At 45.7% G+C, this 19,278-nt stretch overlaps 1 long non-coding RNA gene across 1 annotated transcript; it reads left to right on the top strand.

Moving 5' to 3' along the window:
• Window positions 1–211: 211 nt before the first annotated feature.
• Window positions 212–19,261, top strand: LOC118244857 (uncharacterized). The gene is made up of 3 exons (XR_004777670.2): window positions 212–319; window positions 16,458–16,754; window positions 17,506–19,261. It is a non-coding gene; the product is annotated as an uncharacterized LOC118244857 (long non-coding RNA).
• Window positions 19,262–19,278: the final 17 nt, after the last annotated feature.

The raw sequence follows: 19,278 nt of genomic DNA on the forward strand, positions 1-19,278 counted from the left end.
GAGCCAGCCTGGACAAACACTTTGTGTTCTTCTCTTTGGTCTAACACCGCCAGCCAAGGGAGGCCGCAGCTGCTCTGAGGGCACTAGGCCGAGGAGCAGAGCGGTGAGGTGGGAGGACGCTGCTCATCTCCGTCTAAATGCAGAAGCTGTTGCAAAGAAGGGTTAAGAAATTTGTCCAGGGCCCCAAAACACGTGGGCGGCAGAGCCACGAGCTCTTGCTCCCGCTTTGATCTCATCACTGAAGTCCTGTGGAAGTAGCAGTGGGAGGGACAGCTGAGAAGGACTGGAGTGGGAAATGCCATGTGTAGGAAAAGAGCGGGTAAGTCCAATTTCAGTCTACATCTTGTGTGTGCAAAGGGGGCAGTGGTGGTGCAACTTGCGTAAAGGGTGGTTTCCACAATTGGAAATATTTAATTAAGTGAATTATTTTCCTAGTAGTACTTTAAAAGGTTATATACCCAATTAACTGTGCATTAGACTTAGCCTGAGCCCCATTTTGATATGCTCAGTGGACTGTGAGGAATGTACTGTCAGCTTAAGAGAGACAAAAAAAGGTAGAAGTCAAATTGGTGGCAAATGAAGTTTCTGGCTCCTTGTCAAAGCACCCGCATGCCTCATTACCTTGGTTTAAAGCCAACAGACTAGCTTAACGGGGCTGTTTATTACTCCCTCCCCTTCCATCTCTGCTGAAAAGTAAGTTGTAGCTGCAAATCCTCTCTCCTACTTTCACGGGCACATACCCTTCCTCAGCCCGCCATGCCCGTGTGGCACTCGCACCCTGCTGACGGAGCCATTTCGCACCATGCCCAGTCTCGGTGCCAGCTGTTTCTGCTGGCAACACCATGACGTGGTGCCACTGGACGTGCAGCCAAATGATCCTGGGGAGAGGGAGGGGGTGTTAACGAGATAATAGAAGCGCATGCCCGCTATTTTCTGCCCCAGAGTAAATGTGGCTTTCCCTTGGCTGTGAAGCTTGTGTATCTGTTGGAAAGTGGCTCTGTCAAAGAGAAGAGTTGCCTTCTTTTTTGCTCCAGCCCTCACCACATGGATTGTCACCCTTTCTTCCCCTGTTTTCTCCATGCCCCATGCAGCACAGCCCCCTGGCAGGGTGTTCAGCTCCCCATTGTGCTCTGGCCCCTAGCAGCGACCAAGGCCATGAGGACACCACAGGAGATGGAGGCAAATGCGGGGTACCTGTCTGTAGCAGTACCTCCTGCTGCTTGTGCCTGTGTAGGGGGTGGCAACAGTTGAATGGCAGAAGAGCTTAGATTTAGGAAGGGAATTAATTGCAATGTGTCTTAAAATTGTCTACCCATCTTGTGTACGGCAAATTTTCAGTGGGTAGAAAAAGGGCAGACAACAGTCTGCTATATGGACAGATACAACCTCAACATTTAATTGTGGTCCCTTGATTATCTTTCCGTACTTCTTATCTCGGCCTTGTGTCAGCTGTTTGCAGCAGAAGCTTACCTTGTACGTGCCAGCCATGGTGGAGCCCAAACCACAAAGTACTGAGAGGTAGTAATAAGGGAATAGTCACCCTAGAGCAGCACTGTTTACAAAAAGCCAGAACGAGGGGTGAATATGCAGATGATTTTGTATTTGGGGAAGTGAGGCCTGTAGGAATAGGAGGACTGTTCAGACATAAGCTTTGCTGAAGTTCAGTGTAGCTGAATACAAAATTGCTTGAGCACCTTGACTCAGCATTGCTGACAGACGGGGCAGGACAAAGGTGGCTTTGCCTTCCTCACCTATTTCCCTTCAGTTTCAACAGGGACTCATCACAGCTGCAGGCACCACTTCGGTTCTCCTGAAGCATTGTGAAAGAATGCGATGATGTAGCTTTATTATTTTTAGCCTGTTTTGCTAAGGGAGTTACGCTTACGCAACTACGTCCCTGCAGCCCTACCCTCCCTGCCCCTCACACACATGCACTGGTACCTTCTACATCTGTAAGACGATTTTAAACAAATTTGAGAGGGAGCAGAGGTCTCAGAGCTCGTGATTCGGGCATGTGGGTAGACAAGAGACTCACGCTGGTGGGACCGCAGCAAAATCTTGGCCCCAGCTGCTCTGGGAGGCTGTTCCCGGCTGTATCCTCCGAGCTCCCGTGCTGGGACTTGCCCTCGCAGGTGCGAAGGTGGATGGGTGTGTAAGGGTCAGGGATGGGACAGCAGGGAAGGCTGCAGGGCAGAGAGTGCGAATCCGTGGCAGATCAGACTTGAGCAGTGCTGGTGCTGAGGGAGCTTTGTGCTTTGTCTGAGGGCGATTGGCGCCTTTAGTACGGGTCTAAAGCAGTTTGGCTGGAACAGTTCTCAATAGGAATCGAGTCTGCTTGACTGGATCAAGGAAACGCTGGTGGAACTTGCTGTGGCATGTTTGCAGTCCCTGTTTCTAGCACAGGCAGGACAAAGGACAACCTGATCTGAGGGAACAGCGAGTGTGTGTGTCAGCCATTCTTTCTGAAGAAAGTGAGCCTGAAAGCATAAAAGAAAATCTGAAAGCTTAGAGTCCCAGGCTGCATCCTCCCAGGTGAGGTTGGTTCTCTCCTAATGTGCAGAGAATGCTAAAGCTGTGAGACATTTGTTAAAACACGCACAAAGCCCCGGCGGGGTGAGAAGTAATTTGCACAGTAATTGCAGAAGGGGACGAGCGAGTGTGCGTGTGCCTGCTGCCCTGCTGGGACTTGTGCAATGTGGCGTGATAATGTCCTGGAGCTGCCTTCCTGCTTCTGTCGGGAATGACCCTAAAACCCAAGGACAGGACAGGTAGCAGGTGCCAGCAACCGCCCTCAATAAGGAGCCCAAGCTGAAAATCATCTCAGCCACCTCAGCTCTCCCACAAACGAGAACGACTGGTCTCCAGGGTTTGCAGAAGGCTGGTGGTGTCTAGGTTTCACTGCGCACAAAAATGTGCATCAAACAGCCAAGCAAATAGGGAAAAAATGAAGAAAAAGCTTTTATAGCAGTGGAACATGGTAGAAACAGCCCCTGGAGAACTGGGATTGTGAGAGATTTCACAGAGAAAAGAGAGAACCCCCTTGAGAGCTTATCTCGGATTTGGGTTATTTGAGAGGAAGAGCAGAGACTCGGTAGGTGGAGGTGGGAGCTTCCCTGCCCTTCACACACCCCAAGCCCTCCCCAATATTAGGCCAGCCTGGTAAAGCAGAGACATTGCTGCATGTGAGGTGCCTCCCAGGGGCACCCACAACCTGTCTCTGGTTTCTGAGGATTCACAAGCAAGGACGAATGAGTGGTGGGACTTTCTGGATGCAGAAGCAGGGTACATGGGCACCTTTGTCATTGTCCATCATGGCCTAGGCATTTGATACTTAACATCTGCCAGAAGAGTGATGGTCATTAGACAAAAGATTCATTGCGAACAAAGGATGAAGAGAGAACTAGGTTCAGAAGCATGTGGTGAGTTCATGACAAAAATCATTCAGCATGCCTACATATGGTATGCAACATTTGTTTATTAACCCAAGTAACAAATAAGTGTCATAATTTTCTCTAGAAATGAACCAAATTAGGTATTTGTCCTGACTGAAATAAGGTATACAACATATTGTGTCTTAGTGAATGTGATCACCACTGTAAGCTGTTATACCGGGCAGCTGATGGCAGAATTACACCTTGTCTTTTCCTCCTGCTATCAGTATGGTATCAGCTGTGTGAGCAGTCCAGGGCAGTCCTTGTTCTTTCAGCGTGGGCTTCTATTTCTCAATCCATGCAACCACAGCAGTTCAGCTTCTCATTTTTGCCTGAATGCTTATTTCAGCATTTTTCCCAGCACAGTGGTCCTGCTGGAGAACGGGGCTCTTTGAGGGGGAATATTTCTTTGACAGTGTTGGATACAAGGTGATTTTTTAAAGGCAGAGCCACAGCTAATACTATGTCTGCTTGGATGGTGGCATTAAAGCCAGCCTAAGTGTTTTTGTCAATTTTATAACTCAGTCTCTTTTTTATTTTTTGAAGTTACTATGGCCAATAGCCAGTCTTTCAACAATCACAACATTATTTCGCTCCACCAAGCATAAAGCTCAGAGGAAACTCAATTCCATTTGAAGCACCATAGTGTAAGAGAAAGAGACTCCTACCTTGAAACCGGAGCACTGCTGATTGTCTGCAGACCCAAGCTGCTGTGGCGTCAGTATGCACGTGCCCTCGAGAACAGCACTTGGATCAAGCTCTTTACGAGTAATCTCTCATTTTGGAAGCCTTGGTATTGGCATGCCTCTCTTGAAGGCTCTGATCTCTGTTGTCGAGCTCGCTGACAATTTTCAGCTTCTATTATTCTTGGCTGCTTCCAAAAGTGTGGCGTGTGTATAATCCTCTTTTTCTTTTAATTTTTGGCTGCACCAGCTTTGTGTAATTGTGCTCCCATGAATATATTAGTTGACTTTTATAATCCTGAGAAGCTCATAATCAAAGACTAATGTAAACTTACTCAAATATCAGCTTAACTATTACTTTTAAAGTAAGGCAAGCAACTATGTGAGAAATGTACTTGAAAACATTCAACTCATTCTGACATTGAGATTTCACAGTGGGCCAGATCAAAACTTATTAGAAATCTATTTAAGATGACACCTCAGTAGCATGAAGCGTAAGTGCCATTTCTCAGTAGCTAAGTGGAGTTCAAAGGCAGCCCTTTATGCATTGAAATGCCAAAATCTGATACAAAAATATTTAGACTACTGATCAAAATAAATCAAATCCTCTTTCCTCACTGTGACTGCAAAATATAACGACTCTTTTATAAAATTTAGACAATTTTGATGGCAAACTGCAGCTACTGGGCAATGCCATTTCAAGGAAGACAAAATAGAAGCCACTTAAAACAATCAGGTAACCAATGACTCAGGCAGATAAAATCAAGACATTAACTGAAAGCACAATAGCTTCTAAAGCCATAAACCACCACGAAGATCAGTTTCAAACTATTGTAGAAGACGTTACAGGCTGATAATGGAGGTACAGAGGTACGTGCCTCTTGCTATCAATGCTTTGCAAGAGGGGCAGTGTCTGAAGCAGGCCAGGAAGGGCTGACCTGTGCAAATGGGATCTGCTGGGATCTCTTCAGGCAAGGGGAACGGTGGGAGGTGAGGGGAGCTGTGGAGGAACAGACCCTTGGCTGGAGCTTCGTTCTGCTGTACTGAACCTCAGAAGCCACCCGTGCCAGCTGAGTGGTGTCCAGGCATGAACAAAAGGCAAGCTGTGACTGCTGGATTGGGAGCATTTCTGGGCTATGCCTCTAAAAATCAATCTTTTAACGTGTAGGGAAAATATGACAGAAAATACATGTTCCTCTTGCCATGGTTGGTCCACCTGCTCCCACACGCTGTTGAGGTGGCACGGCCGGATCCACAGACACCGTTCATTTCAATGAAACATCACCTCTGAGAGCCCCCGTGGCAAGTCCTTTGAGACAGAGTTCAGCTTCCTCTTGATGAGGCAAAAGGATGTATTTCTTACTAATGGGGTAACTGCACCGGAATGATATGTACTCTAACTGTGATTGAATGCAAAATGAGAAATGAGAATGCAAAATGAGTACATCCCCTTACGGTCCTACCCCCGAGTCCTATATAACAAGTTTGTCTCCCTTTCCCCTCACAATTACAATCCTGCTGGTAAAGGAGATAGATGTAGGCTCATTACCTAGCTGCATAATGAAGTGCATTAGCAGGACAGATGGACAGCTGGCAGTAGAGGCTGAAACAGGCTAAAATCCAAAGTGCTCTGAAATATGCCCTTGGGCTTTCTCCAAAGCCTATTTATTTTCATAAGACAATTTGAACATTCGCAGGGAACTTGCCTGCTTCCAGGTGTCATCGCTCATGGTGTAGCAGCCCCAACTGCGAGACAGCATCACCATCAGTGCCCTTGCCTGGGCACTTCAGTCGCGTTCTCTGTGCTACCAGTGGCCCTGGGGACGGGTGGCAGGGAACCCCGCAGAGCCCAGCCACCCCCTGAAGAGAGCCTCCTCAAAACGTCCTGTGGCCCTCAGACCTCCAAGTAGTAGTTAATTTTTTTTTCCTTCTTTTCTATGGCAGTTTTGGCAGTCATGTCTGTGTCTTTGTCAGAGGGAGAGGAACGGGAGCACTGACAGGCAGCACAGGGCTGTGTACAGACCAGCCAGGGGAGCTGAGTCCTATCATCCTACAGACAGCCTACGCAGCCTACAGTCTCTTTCTTGCACTGATTTTTTTGTTTTCCCATAGCGCGCAGTGATTTACTTGTAGCCCTCAAGGTACACGAAGCATCCTTTCCAGTCTCTTTAATCATTAGATAGCGATGTTTCTCACCACACTGCTGTTACACTATACAGAAGGTGCCTTGTACAGAGACGTGTGAGGCACCCTTCCGCTGCTGGCAGGGGCAAGATGTGCTGCCTCAGCACGGGCAGCTTTCTGCACTGTGCGTGGCAGGCTGCTGCCTTTTGCCAGAAAAAAGTGTAGCTTGCTCCACCAGTGGCAGTTTCTGCTGTCCTGAATATAAACGCTGTGCTGAACCCCGTGAAGTTCAGAGGCTACAGACCATCAGGAAAGTAAAGGGTCTGGCACGTAGCAAAGACAAGCTGGTAGCAAAATGAGTGCTATCCAGCTGTGGAAGAGAGAAGGTAGGGATAAGCGCTGTTGCAGAACCTGAGGTTGTACATACAACTGTAAGACCCCACCCTCTCCTCCCAGTCTCCCATGTTACAGAAGGTGGTGTCCTGGGGTGCAGTTCCATCTTCTGGACTCACACAGCTCCGTGTCCGAGCCAGCATGAGGGACCAGAGGCAGTGGATTGTCTGCCTCTCATGCTGGAGGCTCCCTCACCACGCCGCGGTGCACGGGCTGGGAGGTGTTTTTGTGCTGCTGGTGGTGCCAGCACCTTGCGCTGAGGAAGTGCAACCAACATTTACCATTGCAGGGGAAGCAGAAAGCACCGTCAATTAAGGCTGCTCATGAGTATGTGCTGGCAATATTGAGAACAAAAGCAAGCACTGCATGTGCACCATTCCACCCAAAGGCTTCAAAAAGGTTTGCAAAGCCTGCATTGCTGAATTATCCTTCCCTAATTCCTTTGCAAGACAGGCAAATGTTACAGCACCGTTCTGCAGACCACTAAAGTAAGCATGTCCCATTGGGGGCTGGTGGAGGATGATCCCAAAGCCATCACCTAGATCTTTTGTCATCACTTGACCATATGGTTTCTCAAATATAACTTTCTTTATCTATTACTTCAAAACTATATTTTAATTTTTTTTTCAACATTAACTTGAGCTAGAGCACAGGTGTTGCCCTACTTTAGCCACCATCTGCACACACAACCCTTCTGTAGCTTGAATCGGTTGGCTTATGTGGTCAAGCAGGCATCCTGCACTGCTTTACAGAGCGGCTGCAGGCTGCTGTGATAGACCACCTGTGGTCCTCCATGGCCATCCCAGTGTTCCCTGCCATGTTTCTAGAACGGAGAAGTTCTCCTGCAGCACTATGAGAAGCCCTTATTGTGCCTTTCAGCCTGCTACACAGCTGAGGTTCGTGCTAGCTGCAGTCCTGGTATTGCACAAGAGGGAGCACAGGGCTGGTACGGACCATTCTGCTGTCAAGGGTGCTGGGCTTGCTCAAGTGCTGTGACCACCAGAAACTCCAGGGGCCTCTGCTGGGAGGACTTTGCAAAGATACGACAGCCAAGAACAGGAATATCTATATCTCCATGAAAGGTTTGTGTTACATAACTGATTTGAAAAAGAATAAGAAAAAGGAAAAAAAAAAAAAAAAAGAAAAAAAAAAGAAACAGGATTTCTTGAAAACATTGCTCTGTAAAGCACTTTATTTGTTAACCTGAGCCTACAAAAGTATTAAATAAAATGGGGTGCTTGACCTTGGAATTTGAAGGTGTGTCTGGGGCACTTGTCTTCTGCCAAGTGTTTGGATGAAGTCCCTGAAATAACATAACCAGAAAAAAATGAGAAACTGGGTTTTACTTGGGGAGTGTGGAGCAATTAGCCTGCCAGAGGCAATCCTCTTCGTTACAATGAGTAAGTGTTTGCTGTTCCGAGTGAGGTATAGGTGACGTGCACTTTGCGGAAGACAAAGATGAATTATCTGGAATAAACAACAGACATTTGAGCTTATTAGGGAGCAGAGGGGTCTAGTAGTTTTATCTGCAGCTGACTCTGTGAGTCAGCTGGCTAACAATCCTGTGCCACGCTACCTACTCCAAAAACAGATTAGCTACATTTCCCCCTTACTGAGGCAGCAGTGCATAACATTGGATTCAAACCTCGTCAGGAGGACAAGGGGATGACTCAGGGTGTTTTTCCCCCCTTTCTTTGTTTTGATTTGTTTATGAAGTAGGTGTCCATGTTCCAGTCTGCTTGTAATGAACATGCTGATAGCAAGCTAAAAATAATTTCGGAGGAGGATCTTACAGAAGTCTCTGTAACAAAAAAAACCATACAGATATGTCACTGTAAACCAGCACTAGCTGAGTAGTGCTTTATTAGCTGGAAAGGGATAGGCAGTAATGAAGTGACTATAGTCCATATATTTTTTAAAACATTATTTGTTTATAAGATAGAGGATGTACTGATTCTTCTTTCTGATTTTGATCCAAAAGTTCACATTTTTCTCTTTTTCCATTAAACCTGCCCCAGCATACCATTTGATAATAATACCTTTCATGACTGCTTTTTTTTTTTTTTCATCCAAGCTCTTCAGTATCACTAAAGGATTGATGTGACTTGCAACATAGATCTTGCATCAGGAATAAGCTGAAGTTGTCTTGCTTTTCCTTAGGGGACAAAAAAATCAGTCTTTTGAAATATCGCCAACAAATAATACTTTCAGAAGCTCTCACATAGTTTGGATGCCAAAGTTATACTGAAAGTCAGTGAGGTTCAGGTTTCTAAATCACGCTGTAAATGTGATTTAAAGGCTTTAAGGGTGAAGCCTGTGTCCCTGCAGAGGATCTGGACAAGACTCTTTTACCCTTCAAGATCTGGGCAGGTTTTTAGCACCGAGAGGTGGGAAAGAAGTCACAGAGGGATGAAGAGGAGGCTCCTACCAGCTACAAGTGGGCTGCTCATAAGTTTTGGAGGGGATGGCTGAATCTGTGCTTACAAGGATGGTTTCTCTTGTTAAGATACGTCTGAAGATGCACAGTGCTTGGCAGTGTTCCTTACCAGTACGGCTCTGCGGAGAACTGCTTGGTGAGCCCATTAGCTCGTGTGCTTGTTTCCAAGTTTGTCTGAGTGTGGAGAAGGGTGAAGACGAAGCTCAACGGCTTAGAAAGAAAAGAACACAATGCTTCTCATTTGAAGGTTCTGATAATTAAGCCATTAAAGATTGCTGGGGTTAACAATACCATGTCTACAGGGAACTAATTACTCATACAATGGGAAAATACCATGACAACAACAAAGAAGGACATTTTATAGCCAAGTAGCAATGATAAGCTCCTGCCCCGAAGCATGCAGCTGGAAGGCCCAGCCTCTGCCCTCCCAACTCATTGGGATATCTCCAGTGAATAAGAGCAACATGTAACCCACACTTCTGCTGTCAAGGTGATTAGAAAGGATGCAGTAAACACTAATAAAATGTACAGACTAGAGACGTGTCAGCCAGTGAAGATAGGCTGCAGCCGCACAGCCTGCATGGCTCGATACTGCTCCAGCAGCAGAGCACTGGGCCCAGGGGCTTGCTGATTCACTCCTTCCTGTTTTTCATTTTGCTCCTTCATGGAGATCGTGGTTTTGTCTACAAGTCTCTCCGAGGGCATCTGCTTTGGTGTTCTTTTTTTTTTTCTTCTTACCAATACCCCCAAAGGACTTCCACTAATTTCCCTCTCTGAGCAGCAACAGCAGCAGAGAGGCTCTGATTTGTTTACTGGAAGCATGTTTTCATGGTGAGAATGGCATGTGTTCCTCTGAGACCTTTCAAAAGAGCCCCACCTAGCATAATTGCAGGATTTCAGATGAGCTCTGAATGCTAGAAGATCTCTTTTTACTCAGTAACCTAATATCAATTACATCTTCCCCTAACTATAAAAGCCTTGATTTTTAATTCATGTAATTTTCCCACTGAGGACAGAGACTATTTAAGGCATCTGCTAAAATCTATAAATGTAATTATTTGTTGCAAAAGAATTCAAAATGAATTTCTGTGAGGTGGAAGCTTAAAAGCCTTGAGGAGACTGGCGGTAAGGCATCCAACTTCATTACCTCTGTCCCTTCTGGTGGCAGTGTCAAGGGGCTAGGGAACAGGGAGATCCTGTGATACCAGCACGTACCAGCGGTTGCACCTCCAGGGAGATGAAGGACAGGAGAAATGCTCCCCCGTTCAGATGTTTGCTGTCGTATTCAGGGTGCTGGAGGGTATCTACCAGCACAGGTGCTGCAGTGCCCATGTATGAACCTGTTAGTCCACAAATTTGTCTCGTGCCTTCTTGAACCTGCTGACACTCTCTGGCTCCACACCCCACTGTGGCAGGGAGGTCCAGAAGGTCACCGCCCTGTCTGTAAGGGATGACTTTCTAAAATGTGCTTTAAATGGGCCTCCTGCTGGATTCATTGGATTCTCTGACCCTCGGCTTCTTGTAGTGTGAGGTTTTACGAACATCATGTTTTATCTGCTGCCTTGATAGTTTTATAAACCTGGATGAAATTCAGCCTCAGTCTTCCCTCCAAACAGGAGAGTGCAAGCCTTTTTAGTCTCATTTCAGAAGGCTCCATCCCCTCAGCTGTTTTATCTGCCCACCCCCAGTTCTGCTCTGTCCTTCAGACCTGAGCTGCATGTGGTGGCTATACTGCTGTGGGGGCACCGGCATGTTATATCGCAGCAAAACGTCACCGTCAGCATTGATCTCAGTCCTCTTCCTGGTGAGACAGAAGCATCTTCGTGGTTTATGGAGGGTGTCTGTACCTCTGTGTATGTGCCGGGACTAATAGCATGGAACTGCAGCTATCAAAACAGCACAAAACTTCCTGAAAAACCTACCAGGGGATATGTGGATATGGCCATTTATTCTGGTGGCTGTTGTTTTTCAAATGGGCTAAATAATAATAATAATAAAAAGAAGCTTGAAAACCTTCCTGAAGCTCTTTATTTTCATTTTTTTCATCACTGTGGAAAAATTACACTCACCAGGAAAGGGACAAACTCCAAATGGATGCAAGACTGCTAGGCATAATTTGTAATGAGGAATTTTAAGTCTCTGAGAGCTGGACTTCAGCCACTCACTGCAGCTCTCCCTCCTCCTCTGTGCCCCTCCGGGCAGCATAAGGGATCCAGAGACAGGCAGACACTGCAGTGACTGGGGACCCGGCGACAGGCTTCTGTTTGTGGACACCAGCTGGGAATCTGCTTCAAATTAATACCAACTTATTTGTCCTCTTAAAATGTTCCTCCAAAAAGGTAGCAGCCAGAAGCAGAACTCGTGGCAATCCCGCTTGGCTGAAAACCTGCCTTGTAGGCCTCGGGAGAGGGAGAGAGGCTCAGGGCTGCCAGACAGAAAGCTATTGCAGAAGCCACGCGGTTTTCCTGGCCCTCTCCGATGGATTTTTCCACCAGAAAAAAAGGTTTTGGCCTGCGCTCTGCCTGGCAATCTGCTAGGGACTGGTGAGTGTGATACCCCATATGTGAGTAGTCCTTCACAAGAAGAATGTGCGCTAGTGTTATGAAACCCCTTTGGCTTTGGAGGGTGACATTTATGCTGCGTAAGGACAGCAGGAATTCATTATTATTTGTTTAATTTTGCAGAGTTATCTGTGTCTCAAAGCTTCTCCTATATCACATTCCTGATAGGTCCCCATACAGGACTGGATGCAGTAATTAAAGCAGGGCTATTTTTTTGTGGAGCTCTTTGTTTTCCTGTTGGCCAGGAAGGATCAGCACTAGCTATTTAACCTCTGTGTTCAATGACTGTGCTGTGTTTCCATACGCAGACCTGTATCTTGGTGCTTTTCCACCTCTTGGTGGTTGGCTGGCCAAACGCATTCCCATCTTTCTCTTAGACGTTTATAAATATGCAGATACACTTCACACTAAGCCTGTCAAGATGCTCACCAAGCATCACACTCTTCTTATCTTCTTTCTATGGTTGCCCAAAGAGACTGATGCAGGATTGCAGTATCATTTCCTGGGACATATGCGAGTCTTCCACCATCCACGGGGCTGTGAGAACCAGGGTGAGCAGCTTCGGGGCTCACAGGCAGCTGAGGGAAGAGAGCCATATGAAAAAGAAATCATATGGAAGAGCATAAAGGAAAAGGTAACCAGTCGTGCTGGAGCTAAAGACTGGAAATTAGCTTTCCAGAAAAAACAGTGGAGAGAATCAAAGAGAAATTGAACTCAAACCTCACTTTTTCATAATTAAAATCAACTCTCCTTTACTTTTTCAACCAGCACTTAATCAAAGGAGGAGCCTTTGTCCATCCCCTCTCTCTTTTTTTTTTTTTTTTATTCAAGTTGCGCACTGCATCTTGACCACAAACTATTCCTGTCACAGTGATTTACCTTTCTGGTATTAGTTATGGCCTTTGCATCCATTTCCAGCTCGCTGGGCGGTGAGTTTAGCCTTCCGGCATTTAGGGAAGAGTCCAGTGAACACAAGTCTCACGGGCAGCAAACCCAAATGTTTAAAGAAGACAAAATTGGAGAGATTTTGAAAAGGGAGGAAAATACTCTGCATTTAGTTTCTGGGCATGAGCTTTTAGGAGTCATGTTACCCAGTCTATCCTCTCAACTTTGAGGGCAAAGAGTGCAGGTTTTATGTTCAACCCCAATAAAATTGTGTGGCTCCAGAGCTCACCATAACGTGACGATGGTTAGCAAATCCCCCAAAAAACACCAGCGCCTACTTTCTCTCCAATCCTCAGCAATTGTCTGCATGGGCAATTTCATTTACTCACAATCCCTTCTGTGCCTGTATGTTATTGAATCCGTATTTTTAAAAGCACTTGAAACTTGAGCTCTGTCCCACTGGCGCGTGGGGGCAGTGCTCCTGCTTCCTCAGTGCTCTGGTGGACTTTGCAGTCCATCTCTCTCTAGCTCCTTCCTTTTCATTACAGCCTTCTCTTATTTGTCCCTAGCCTTGCTTTTGTCATCTGCTGTTTTCACCTATTCTACGTTTTGAAAAAGCAAATGCCGTCTGCCTTCAAAAGCTTTGTCACATGGACAGACTCCTGATGACAGAGAAGCTCCTTGCACATTCCTGTAATCGTGGCATGAAAATCCACAGAGGAAAACAGGGAGTTTGCCTGCTGAGGGTGTTGTGTGTGCTGCAGCATTTAGGTGTTTTCTGTGACCTTGAAAGACACAATATGCATAATAAGCAAAGAGCAAGCAATAGGAAGGATAATGTAGTTTCTGTAGATTTAGACAAAAATGTTCTGCAGAATTAACTACTTCAAATGGTTAGAAAAGCTGACACAATTTAACATCTGTGGATTTTTTTTCCACCTGCATATTAACAGAGATAGCAGCGATTGGCCAGGTTTAGCCCAGCCATGTGTGTGTCAACTAAATGCAGAACAGTTGTTATCTCTAGATATTTGCTGAGGATAGGTGTTCTTGAACTACAGCAAAAGGATGCTGACACAAATGTAGCATGCATGATAGCAAGATGCGAGTTCAAAGGAGAGGACATTGTGCCCAAGTACGCATATCCAGGGACTTACCATTGACTTGTTTTTTAACTTGGCAATTTGGATCGCTAGTCTTTTGCTCCTTTTGGTAAAGAGCTTTGAGATCTCTGCTTTCCACCCTTAAAGTGCATTATTATGAAACAGTTCCCTTAATTGCCCTTTCCACATGCAGACGATGGCCTTTTTCCAAAGGTATATTGTATTTGCATTGATCACACTGCTGGCTAATGACCTTGTCATTAGGAAAACTTGAAATGTAAAATATGAGTTACTTGGACTCTAGCATTATTCATTGTTTTATTTTCTGATCTCTGAAAGATATTGCAGAGCCAGCAGGAGGTCTGTGTGAGACCTGCTGACACTGTGGAATTCGTGGTACTTTAATTATCCAAATGATCTAAACAAAAGAAGTTGACAGCAGAGTAGCGCATGATTGATCGTTAGCTGCAAACTGCAAAAATGAATTCGGCAGCTGGGTTGTTTACACGAAACTCTCGTGGTGGCTGCTGCAACCTCCTAACACCGCCATCCTGGACAGGACATCAGATAGGATGTGCTGGATGGAAATAGGGCTGGAAGCATCCACAGAAGATTGTTTCTGTGCTCACAAGCACCTTTTTTTCTCTGTAGCTTTGTTGTAATGAACAACTCAGTCATTATGGTGGGCATCCTCATGGGTTTTTTAGGTCAGTGTCCATCCAATAACTGGAATACTTGTGGGACCAGGAGAGGAAGACCAATATAAGATTACAGGGAAATCGGTGCGGATGGAGACCTGGAGACTGCACAGAGCCATGGGCCACAGACTAGAAACACAGCCACAGAACTAGTAACTCCCAGCAAAATGGTGACAGACCTGGGAATGCCCATCTGGTGGTAGCAGAACCTCAGTGACTATGTGGGACAGCCAGGTGAGATCGAGATCCCTGCACCCCTCTTCCCCCAATCCCCCCGAGTCCTTACAATTTTGCATTCACACTGAAGGATCAAGCCCAGCCACACTGGAAATGTACAGAGCGCAGTGCTTTCTCCTGTAATGCATTAATTCGTGGCTTTGAGTTCTGGTTTGCCTTGGATGCTAGAAGAATACACTTATTAAAAAAGACGAAGAAGAAGAAAAAAAAAAAAAAAACTTCTTGGCTACATTTGCGGTAGAAAGGTCTGTCAGGGGCCATTAAGTGGATGCAGATACAGCAGAGCTGCAGAAGTCCTTAAGCTGCAGCTTGCTGAAGAGTATTGTGGGGACAGCATAACCCCATGCCTGCCCTTTCTGAAGCACCCCCAGCATGCCTTAGTGGCCCTGAGAGACTGGATTTTTCTGGCACCCTGCCTGGTGACTCTCATCTCCTTAGGTCTTTGTCCTGAAGGTGGAAAGCAGGCTCGGGTCACAAGGACACTTTTTCCCCTCTCACTCCGCTACCAGCACTGCTCCTGGGAGGCAGGTCAGGAAGAGTTAGTTTATCTTTGTCAGGGAACATAAAAACAAACATGCCTATGGGGTTAACAGTTTTAGCAAAGCACTCTTCTTTTCTTTCTGGAAATCATGTTTAAGGAAAGCCACACAGAGCTAATGACTTGAGTGCCTGCGGTGATTGTCCTCATACTCAAACTATGCGAAGTGTTCTACCAAAAATCTCAGAAAACTGCCATAATACAGCACTCGCAACAACACCCTGTGACAGGGGTTGATCTCAGGACTTATTTGTGTATCTTTAGCACATGAAAAATACAATTGTCAAAGTCTGCAGCATTGCCAGTACATGTGACCTTTAGCTCATCTTGCAATACCAAGTATTTTCATTAGCCAGAATTGCTACAATTGGCTTCTTGGGAGAAGCTCCATTTCCTGAAAATAGAAACTAATGGGTGGTCATGAAAACTGAACCAGGGGAGGGGATGGGGAAGCGGAGTCTGAAGCTGACTTGGCAAAGATAGTAAGTACTGGGAGCTGGGAAAACAGAGCTTACAAAAGGCCAGGATTCAGAGGCGGAGTTCACTTGTTTAGGAGAGGCAACTAAGAAATTGGCTGGGATGGCTAACAAAATTGTACACAGTGCCCTAGATAGGAAACAGGGCATTGGCCAGAACATGGCGGGAAGCTGATTGCAGGAACACAGATAAGGTCGGGAGAAGTCTGGTCCAGGAGGTGGAGAGGAGGAAGAGAAAAGCAAGGACAATCTAGAAAGAAGGGGCAGAGAAAAGCAAAACCAGGTAGAAGTAGGGCAGGAGACTTTTCCTGTAAGCCACTACCTTCCCCAGAAGCTGCATGTAAAGCCAAGATGTCTGAACCTTCCCAGTGCTCCACACTTCAAAGATGAAGGATTGTTACTGCAGTCGGTTGCTCCCTTGGCCCAGGTTGACAGAGGTCTGCGTAGGGGACCTTAGTGACTCGGATGACGTGTGTCAGTTTGATGCCACAATGCAGAATTTCTGTTTTTCTAACCTGGATAATTACACACTGCACCCTCTCTGTCCTCCTGCAAAAGATCTGAGAGCCAAGCCTTCCAAAGTTGGTGATGCCAGGGTTAAGACCGCCTGCATGCATGTGCTGAGGGGCCGCTGTTAATTTAATTATCACACACCACTCCACGGGACCCGGGCCTCACCCAGCGCACAAGATGGATGGCGTGCACTTAATGAGCAGCTGCTCAGTATTTTTTGCTCCATTGTTCGGAGAGTGTCTCCACGCTTTATTGACTGCATACTATCCGTGCTAAAGGCAATTACTTTCCTCATGAGTTTTCCTGTGCTGCTTATCACTATAGTAACTGCCTGCTTTACAGATACTACCTAATCTGTTTTCTCACTTCCCCACCGAGGTGGCAGGACCCCACCTGTATTTCACAAACGCGAAGCTGAGGAGTTGAGAGCAGAAGCTGATGAGAAGTCACCAAGTTCAAGTGCCCAGACTGCAGAGGGACTTCACGTCCCACAGCGCCCAGCGAGTGGACGTGTGGTGACACCGGCCTGTCCCTGCTCTCGCCCACTGCGTGGCACATGTCCCAGATGCACTGCCACAGGCTCAAGGAAAGTATCAGCTAATGCAGCAGCACAGTGAACTTAAAGAAAAATAAATTGCCAAATAGATGGTGCAAACCACAGAACAAGCCAGTTCGGTATGTATTAACAATGTGACTGCTCTGCTTGCCGGCAGATTTGTCTTTTTTCTCTTCCCTGTTACATTTTTTACTTCTTTCTATATTGCACCCCCTGGGGTCAAGACTGTTGGTTTCTGTATTTGCAAAGCACCCTGCATATGCTCTGAGTGATTCAAACAGCCTGTGAGATAGGTAAATACCTATCTCCCTTTAGGAGAAGGGAAAATTAAATACAAGGCCTAATTTTCTTTTCTTTTCTTTTTTTTTTTTTTTAAAAAAAAAGGTTGCACATATCTTTTTGTACAAGAAAACAGGCCATTCAAAAGCAGACAATCCTGCTTCTGTGGCAGGCTGGACACACAGCTGAACATAGGAGTGGGCTTCTTGGGTACTGATGTGCAGAAGTTGTAGGTAACTCAGCACAAGCCTGTTTTGGAGGATATAGGTGTATATGATTCACTCAAAGTAACATAGGAAGCCAATCAATCTTGTCACTTAATCAGTATAACAAAAGAAAAAATGTTTCCCTAAAATAGAAGCAAACCAGTCATGTGAGAGATAATGCCTTAAATTTTGCTGAGAGTCTGTAAGTTCCAATAAGCACCAATCTTTCTCACTTAATTAGTCTCCTTAGGGAGCTACATTGCAGGTGTTTTTCCAGCAGAAGTTTAGCAATTTCTCTTCACATTGCCTCTTTTTGGGACAAATCTCTGCTTTCCAGCTGGGGATCATTTTGTTTCTAAATTGTTTCTCTCTTTATCTCTCCCAGATCATTGGAGCGAAGGGCACTTCCTCCTGTCTGATCCTCCTCGTGCATCTTCCTGGAGAAGAAAAGGCAACTGTGGGCTGAGGAAACAGTGCCACTGCCTGAAATCTCATCTATTTGGATGCATTCCACAAGAACAAAACAGCAATGGAAGGTTTTTGGTATTTTTTTTTTATCATTAGTAAGAGCACAGTCCTGGACAGACGTAAGGAGAAATAAGAGTCCCCCATTAGAAGACTTGATGGAACCCCTGAAAGATTATATTAAGCTGTTTTCAAGGGCTTATGTCTTATTTTAGCAAGTCACAATGCACGTGCCCAGCTGTCCCCTACTCATGCAACGTAAGGTGGGTCAGATTACTTCATGTGCCAAAATGGGAGGGACCTACTTGCTACAAAAAATATTTGGGGATGTAGTTACCCGGAGCACAGTCACAAGCTTTCTGTGGGGTAGTTCTTTAGTTTCTGGAACACTCAAATGCTATGGTTAGATTTGACTTTTGTTATTATGCTCTTGCCTTTAGAGTAGGCCTTGGACACCTGTGTTGTACATCCATTCCTCTCCTTCCAGGATATTTGGGATTTGAACTTTTACTGCAAGATTTGTTGTAGGAAATGAGTGGTAAGAAAGAGTGGGTTATAAGAAATGAGTGCTTTCCGCTGATGCAGCTGGAAGCTACGTGCCTCTGAGGATGTTACTGCATGCCCTGTGTTTCCAGCTATCCAGGCTTCCTTTGATGAAGTGACGTCCAGAAATTGTGGGGCCTGAGGCTGCAGAAAGATTCACAGTGAATTCAAAATGTGAACACGACCGCAGCTCTGCAGCCTGGGAAATTCTCTAAGATCCTTCCCCAGGCAGGTGACATTGCTGTGAGGCTGGAAGTGGATGAGTGTGAAACCAATGCAATAATTGTAGCCTTGCTGCTGGCAGTGTTAGTTTTCCTTCCTGGCAAGGACAAAGGAAGAAGGTCGGCTCGGTCAGCTCCGCCGGGCTCTGTGGTGGGAGGAAGTTCGGAAGGGGGCTTAGCAGCTTTGTCTGTAGCACGCTGACGTTCTGGACGGGAGAGGGATGGAAGACATCAACACCTAATTGTGGCCTCCGAGCAAATTTTTGCATTTAAAATCCTTTCCTAGCTGGAAAATTCTCTGAGCCATTGACTAATTAGATTGTATTAATTTACAGAAACGTTAGGCCTTGTTTTTTGAGCCAGACACTGACATGCTGCCATCAAAATGTTCTCACCTCCACCGCCGGCTTTGCTTCTGTCAATGTTAAGGGTGGCATAAGTTTAGAGTACCTGCGGACAGGAGCATGGGGAAGGCCCTAAAGAACGCATGTCTCTCTCAGGAAGGCCTGACAGAACTGGGAATTAAACTCTGGGCTTAATTTTGTAGCTTTTCTGGTCTTGGTCTGACCCTTGGTTTTGTCACTTACATTTTTTGTCCCCACTATTACAGTACATTTCTTGATAAAGACCATTCGGGATATAAAGATCTCTTAAAAACCATGTAGGCGATGTTCAGGAAATTTCTATATGGTGTTTTCCAGGTTGTCTTATGATATTGTAAACACAGTGGGAAAACACTGGTTCATTCTGTGGCATTCTTCTTGCACATTGCGCAGGCAATTTGAAGACTGAATACGATACAGGGAGTGTATGTATGTTCACATGTGTATAAATGCTCTTATGTACATGTTAAATAGATTAAATTGATTAGTAACAGAGTGGCAAGATTCTCTTTATTTTTCAAGACCTATTTTATGGGATTTATTTAG

The sequence above is a fragment of the Cygnus atratus genome, chromosome 5, assembly GCF_013377495.2.
Source record: "Cygnus atratus isolate AKBS03 ecotype Queensland, Australia chromosome 5, CAtr_DNAZoo_HiC_assembly, whole genome shotgun sequence".
In the NCBI taxonomy this organism is placed as follows: domain Eukaryota; kingdom Metazoa; phylum Chordata; class Aves; order Anseriformes; family Anatidae; genus Cygnus; species Cygnus atratus.